This window comes from Erinaceus europaeus, chromosome 9 (genome assembly GCF_950295315.1).
Source record: "Erinaceus europaeus chromosome 9, mEriEur2.1, whole genome shotgun sequence".
Classification (NCBI taxonomy): domain Eukaryota; kingdom Metazoa; phylum Chordata; class Mammalia; order Eulipotyphla; family Erinaceidae; genus Erinaceus; species Erinaceus europaeus.
In genome coordinates, this window is record NC_080170.1 from 57,472,112 (window position 1) to 57,479,129 (window position 7,018).

The 7,018-nt window shown below is 47.1% G+C and overlaps 1 long non-coding RNA gene across 1 annotated transcript; it reads right to left on the minus strand.

Moving 5' to 3' along the window:
* Positions 1-590: 590 nt before the first annotated feature.
* LOC132540411 (uncharacterized) lies at positions 591-4,478 on the minus strand. Its single transcript, XR_009551599.1, has 4 exons — positions 4,390-4,478; positions 2,151-2,663; positions 1,543-1,675; positions 591-806 (listed from the first exon to the last, which is right to left on the minus strand). It is a non-coding gene; the product is annotated as an uncharacterized LOC132540411 (long non-coding RNA).
* Positions 4,479-7,018: the final 2,540 nt, after the last annotated feature.

Consider the following 7,018-nt stretch of genomic DNA (forward strand, 5'->3'; position numbering starts at 1 on the left):
GGCACCCTTATTGGGTACAGCCCTAGGCTCCCTCCCACATGAAGAAGGCAGGGAGAAGAGGCCTGGAGGTTCCACACTGCACTCACTCCTCAGGTACTCCCTGAGTGAACCTCCTGCCTCACAGGGCCTCCAGGAGCAGGCAGGGTGTTTGGGTGCTCTTCAGTTACTCAGAGTGGTGCAGGGGCTGAACCCCTACAGAATATGGAATCAGTGACAGTTCTTGCTCTGTGTGGGAATCTCTGTGGGTCCCTCCTTTGTGTGGAGAGTTCACACTACCAGAGTCTGGGGGTGTCCCTTTCTCGCTCCAGGTCTCTATGGCATGTTGTTCTATGCTCCTCACGATTATGCTCCACTACGTGCGCTTCTATGAGACCCTGCTGCCGATCCCACTGGCTCCACTGACACATCTCCTAAATCCCATGATACCCCTGCCTCAGGCCTGCTTGTGTGGATGCAGGTTCTGGTGCAGGGAAATCTTACCCCGTCAACAGGCAGGATTATTTCAGTGTGGTACCATAATGGACACATGGAACTAGGACAGTGGAAGTGTGTCACTAGTGACATTAGGAAGAAACATTAGAAAACATAAATGAGATTTGAATTCTTTAATAACTGTCATCCATCTTCAAAGAAATATTTCTCTAACATGTGAAGGAAAAAGACATCTACAGATCATCACCCTAGCACCTGTAATGTCAGGGATTGAACGTGGGAGCACTTACTTTTTTCTCTCCAGCCTAAGCCAAGTCTTAACCTCCTGGGCAGCAATTGCCTTATTCCATGATATGTAAGAGAAAGAGAGTCACCTGCATAGGACAGTCATCATATTAGAGCTAGGAAATGACATGAAACTATTCATTTAATATATGGGAATAAATGTGCAAGTGCAGAGGGGTTTCCCATGTTCTCAAATTAATACAGTGGCTTCATTAACGGTCTAGAAAGCCTTGGCCAACTACATTTTGACCAGCTCTGTTGTTCTTAGATCCAGGAGGTGAACGACTTTGTTTTTAGTCTCTTCATCGCAGTGTCTGTCTTTCTGTCCTCTCTCTGTTTCCATGAGGCAGGTACTCCTTGTCTCTTCATCAGGTGTTACACCACGACCAGATGAGTCCTTGGCTCTGAGGAACAGCTGCTGTGGGTTCTGACAGGGAGAGATGAGGGTGGCCATGTTGTGGAGTAGGAGGAGACAGAGAGTGAGAGGGTGACTGCACCTGAGCAGAGAAGACAACTCAGGAGTCTGTGTGAAGGCCACTCTTGACTAAGGGATGTACCACATGAGGAAGCCTCTGCAGAGCTTGCAACCCTCATTGTCTCTCTGCACAGGATGCTCACTGGCCAAGTGCTCTGATGGAGTCACCAGACTGTGCATGAAGCTCTGTGTGGAGCTTCTGTTACATAGGTCTGAGTGCCTACGTAACAGTAGAGTGTTTCCCACTGGAACCAAACCAGAGTGGACCTAGGAAATGCTGATTGTGCTAATCTTGTATCATAGTTTAATGAAGTCTGGAGATCAGAAAGATCATGAAGTGAAAAAATTACCTCCCTGTTGGAATTGTCCAATCTTCCTATTGCTCTGCCTGTGCTCAAGGGTATCTGAAAGCTGGTGACACCACAGCTGTGTGGATGCTTCTCCCATGCCTGCTACTGGTACCTTACTATTCGCCTTTCACACCTGGGATTAAAGAAAGTCACCGGCCTGTTGCCACTGTCAGGGCCTGCAACCCTAGTACTTTTCTCTCTAAAACCGCTCTCATGGGCTGCATATTGTGGGAATGAATGGCTTCTCTCAGGGTGGAAGCCCAGAGTCAGCAATGGGCCCAAAGCTCCTGCTCTGGGTGCCCTTCTTGGGTGTAGCCCTTGGGCCCCACCCCCATGGTGAATGTAGACTGAAAAAGCCTGGAGGCTCCTTGCTGCTGCACTCACACCTCAGTTGCTCCCTGTGTGTGTGTGTGTGTGTTTATCACCTCCCCACAGCTCCTCCCAGAGAAGGCAAGGTATGCAGAGCCTCTATACTTATTCAGAGGGGAACAGCAGCTACACTCCACACAGCCCATGTGTCCTGCCTGCAGTGCCAGGTCTGTGTCTGTGAGGAAATCTCCAGTTGTCCATCCTGCTCCAACTATCCATGCTAATTGTGGAGAGCTCACTGTAGGAGAGTCAGAAGTCCACTTCTCTGTCTTGGTCTCTGTGGCAAACTGGTCTCTGGTTCTGGTATGTCCTCCACTGGCTGCCATCCTCCGTGATGCTCCTGCAGATGTCACTGGCCCCACTGACATGTGCCCCAATGCCCATGGCATCCCTGTCCCCAGCCTGCTCATGTGGTCACAGGCCCGGGTACACAGGAGACTCATCCCAGTCAACATGCAGACTTGTTCTAATGTTGCACCAGAATCAGTTCATTTAATTGTGGGAATAGCAGTGTGTCACTAGTGACATTAGGAAGGGAATATTTGAAAAACATGCATGAGATTCAAATTCTTTAATAGCTGCCACTCATCTTCAAACACTTATTATTTCCCTCACCTAGGATGGAGAGAGACCTACCCAGATCATCTCTCTGGTACATGTACTATCCTAGATCTACCTTGAGAGCACTTATGGTTCTCTCCATCTCCGGCCAAGGCTTAACCTCCTTGACAGCAGTTGCCCTGTGCTGTTAGCTGTAAGAGAAAAAGAGTAACCAGCATGTCACAACTAGCACATCAGAGGTAATAAATGACATAAAACCATGCCTTGGATTGAATGTACAAGAGCAGAAGTGCTAATCCAGAGGGGTTTCTCATGCTCTCAAGGGTTAATCACAGACCATTGCTTCCCTGACTGGGAAGCTTTGACCATCTGCACTTGGTGGAAAAGCAAGGGTGGCCAAAATGTGTACAGCTTGCCTAGTCTCCTCTCTCATATCTGTGTCTTACAGCTTGGCTAGTCTGTCACATCTGTGCCAGCATTCTGTCTTATCTCTCTCACTCTCTCTCTCTCTCTCTCTCTCTCTCTCTCTCTCTCAACCTCCTCCTCACTACCTGAGGTAGACCCTCTGTGTTTCTTCCTAGAATGTCACCCAGGACCCATGGAGTCTCCATCTCTGAGGAAGGACTGGTTGCCTGTGTGTGTGTGTGTTGGCCAGGAGACAGGTGGGTAGCTACTTTGTGGTAGTGCAGAGCTCCAGAGAAATTAGGAAGCTGAATCTGAGCAGAGTTGACAACTCCAGAGTCTGTTTGAAGGCTGTTTCTGACAGAGTCAGGCATCCACCATGAGAGCAATTCCCTGCAGAGCTTGCAACTTTTCTGATCTTTCCCAAGGCTGCTCACTGGCCAAGTGCTCTGAGGCAGTCACCCAGGCTGTCCAGCTCTGCATGGACCTTTCATGAAGGCTGCCGCAGCACCCCTGCTGGGCACTGCTTCTCACTGAAAACAAACTTGAGCGGAGCTAGGGACCCCTTTTCTCGCTACTTCCAGAAATCTCTATGTGCTTAGAGTTAATAAATAGAAAAATCATGAGGTGCAATAGTTAGTTACCTTTCTGTTGGCATTGTCCAATCTTCATTTCTTTTACATGCCCTGGCTGTGGTCAAGCACATCTGAAAGCTGTTGACACCAGAGCTGTGGGGAAGCCTCTCTCACCCCTGCAGTTGCTACCTTACTGCTTATGTTTGTCACCTGGGATGGAAGAAGTTCATAGGTGTGTTTACAATATCAGGCTTGATAATCACATGAGGTTCTTTCCCTAGAAGCAGCACCATGGGCTGAGTACTGTGGGCACTATTGGCTGGATCCCTGGTGGCACACCACACTCAGCACTGGGCCCACAGCTCATACTCTGGTGTTCCTATTGGGTGCAGCTCTAAGCTCCCTCCCACTGGATGAAGGTAGACTGCAGGGGTCTGGGGGCTCCTCACTGCACTTGCTCCTCAGCTGCTCCCTGCCTGCACCTCCCTGCACACAGCTCCTCCAGGAGAAGGCAGGGTGTACAGAGCCTCTTTATTCACTCAGAGGGGAGCAGGGGCTGAACCCCACAGCACCCAGGTTTTCACCTTGCAGTGCCAGCTCTTTCTCTGTTGGGGAAGGTTCTCTGGTCCCCTGTTAGTGGGAAGAACTCACTCTATCAGAGTCAGGGGTTTATTTCTCTCTTCAGGTCTCTTTCCAAGCTGGTATGTGCTCCTGTGGCCTGCCTTCCACTGCCTGTTGTCCTAGTGACCCTCCTTCCAATGCCACTGGCCCCACTGTCAAGTGCCCTAAAGCCCATTTTCCTACTGTTCTGCCTGCTGGTACGGCCAGAGGCCCTGAGTGTGTCACCAGTGGTATGAATAAGGAAATAGTAGAAAACGTGAATGAGATTTAAATTCCTAAGTTCCTTCCACAAATTTTCAAAGACGTATAATTGTCTTACGTGTGAGAGAGAAAAATCTACCCAGGCCACTGCTCTGGCACATGTGATGTCAAGGATTGAATTTGGGAGCACTTACTGTTTTCTTCAACTCCATGCAAGACTCCACTTCCTGGCCTCCAGTGTCGTTTTCGACGGGTTAGGTTGTTTTCGCCGGGCTAGCTTCACGGGCAGGTAACAGACGACCAGGGACTCATAGTTGAGCTGTAGGCAGTATCTCTTTATTCATGCAGGACGCAGCACAATCTAAGACGAGCTAAGCTAAACTCAAGGTAAAGTACTCTAAAACTCACAATGCTGTCTTTATATATACTTGCCAAGTAGGGTGGAAACAGGGTGTGACATAGAGAGGGTGGAGAGAAAAGTGACTGGTGACAATCAGAGTGTGACAAGGAGAGGATCAGGGTGTGACAAGGAGGGGGGGTGGAGCAAAAACATATCATGAAACAGTGGGGATTGAACCAATGCCCTGGAGGGAGGTGCTTGTTAACAGCGGTTATATAAATAGAATGAAGTGGTTATGTAAATAGAATAGTGTTAAGCAGGGGGGATTTAAACCAAATGAAACAGAAGGGGTCTCATGCATACCAACAATTCCCCCTTTCTTTTTAACTAATGGCCACTGTGGGGTGAACAGAAACGTATATCGTACAGGCATTTTCAAAAGAACTGGCATAAGACATGGAAAACAAAATAGGCGAACAGCAATAACCAGTGTGATGTCAAGGGGAGCTTTTCTTGCCTCAAAGGGCAAGGCCTACCAGGCAAAAGGGCATTTCTTGTCTCTGGGAACGCTTCATGCCTCTGGGGGCATCTCTTGTCTCAAAGGGCGTTTTTTGCCTCTGTGGGCATCTCTTGCCTCTTGGGGTGCTTCATGCCTCTGTGGGCATAACCTAATAAGGAGGGGGAGTTTTCTGCCTCTGGGACAGAGCCTGCAGGCGAGGGAACATGGTATATAAAGTCTCAAGGCAATTGGCTGAAGTTAGTCTTTGAGAAACACAGCAGCGTGTACCAGTAAGTCCGATGGAGGTGTCAGTCCAAAGTAGCTGACCACAGAAGAAAATGTCAGAGGATGAAATGTTGTACGTCTGTCTCGATGGGGAATGTTGGCCACCTGAATTCTGCTTTTCTGTAGAGAGTGATCTTTGGAGTCTGTGAATCTGTTTCTTCAGGTCGTGCCAGGTCTCATCATTGGTTTCTGGGGGCGATGTCAGAGAACAGGATCTAAATGGATTTCTAGGAATTTTATTTGAGTAGATGTTTTTTTATGTGAAGACTTTGACAGCTGAAATTCACTTACTTGTCAAACAAAACTTGTAGCAGATTAGAAGTTTACTATAATTGATAACTCTATTATAATTGGAAGTCTTTTTTAGTGTGATTTTAAGGTTGTTTAAACAGTTTAAACTCAATAAATTGTGGAAAGGTAAACAGAAGAACCACGGTTAAAAGCCTCAGGCATGAGAATAATTAACATAATCATTGCACTATCTGCCCCACCCATAACTCATACAGTTTTTAGGATTAAACGTTTCAGATTTATGTCAAGACGTAAAAGAGAAATCAAAGGAGGAAAAAAACAATTTTTTGGATTGTTTCTGGATGTCTCTAGAAATCATGGCTGCGTCTAGCATTTTTTTTTTAAGTCAATGTCAAACAAAAATTTAGTCATTCAAATCATTTTCTTATTAAACGCAACTTGAACCAGATTATCAAGATCTCACCATGTAGGATTAAGAATCCCCGGAGGGCGACCTAGTCTAAAAAGGTCTTCGAAATTTCATTTAGGGTGTTTCTGACTGTTCCTGCTGGATTGTTTCAGGCACCCATTTTTAAAAGCGTCTTCCCATTGAAGAAAGAATCCAATCAGGAGAGTAGAACTAACCACATGTCTCCATACTTGGGAACTGCCAGGGTACTCGAGAATGTTCTTCAAATTAGAGTAGTCCTTCTCCATGGGAAACATTTGAGAAGAAGTCCAGAAAGTTCCAGGGGAAATCTCCATGCATATCCCAAGGTCTATGATCACGGTCATAAAGAACCAAACTGTGGCCCGGAGCAAAATGTAGTCTTTTTCCTCAGGAAACATGGGAGAGGGAATCTAGAAAGTCTAAGGAGAAATCTCCGTGCATCTCTCAAGCTCTATGATCCCGGTCATAAGAAACCAAAGTTCCCGGTGAGGGAACCGAAGTGTGGCCCAGAGTAAAATGTTCTAGAGACAGAGAAACTGTCTCATAATGAAACAGTAGAGGCTTTGGCAAACCTCTTCGTAAGTAGAAGAGAAGACCATAGTGCATAGGTAGGCAAAGTCTTCACTTATCTGGGAGTTGCGCAGGTCTGGCCCCACGTTGGGCGCCATATGTTGTTTTCGACGGGTTAGGTTGTTTTCGCCGGGCTAGCTTCACGGGCAGGTAACAGACGACCAGGGACTCATAGTTGAGCTGTAGGCAGTATCTCTTTATTCATGCAGGATGCAGCACAATCTAAGACGAGCTAAGCTAAACTCAAGGTAAAGTACTCTAAAACTCACAATGCTGTCTTTATATATACTTGCCAAGTAGGGTAGAAACAGGGTGTGACATAGAGAGGGTGGAGAGAAAAGTGACTGGTGACAATCAGAGTGTGACAAAGA